The following is a 347-nucleotide window of genomic DNA, read 5'->3' on the forward strand; positions in this document are numbered from 1 at the left end:
CTAGATCATTTCAAAGGTATTGACCCAGGCTATTCCCCACTTAAATATTTTTCTGGGATCCGGGCCCGTCTGGCCAGCCACAGAGGGTTCAAAGGTGTCCCTTAACGTAATTTTCCGTATTAAACACACATTCGGTACTTTTCGGCATATACCAACGGCAAAGTTTCGAACCGGACCTAGCTCATTTTAAAGGTATTGACCCAGGCTATTCCCCACTTAAATATTTTTCTGGGATCCGGGCCCGTCTGGCCACCACAGAGGTTCAAAGGTGTCCCTTAACGTAATTTTCCGTATTAAACACACATTCGGTACTTTTCGGCAATATACCAACGGCAAAGTTCGAACCT

This window comes from Mytilus edulis, chromosome 13, assembly GCF_963676685.1.
Source record: "Mytilus edulis chromosome 13, xbMytEdul2.2, whole genome shotgun sequence".
NCBI lineage: Eukaryota > Metazoa > Mollusca > Bivalvia > Mytilida > Mytilidae > Mytilus > Mytilus edulis.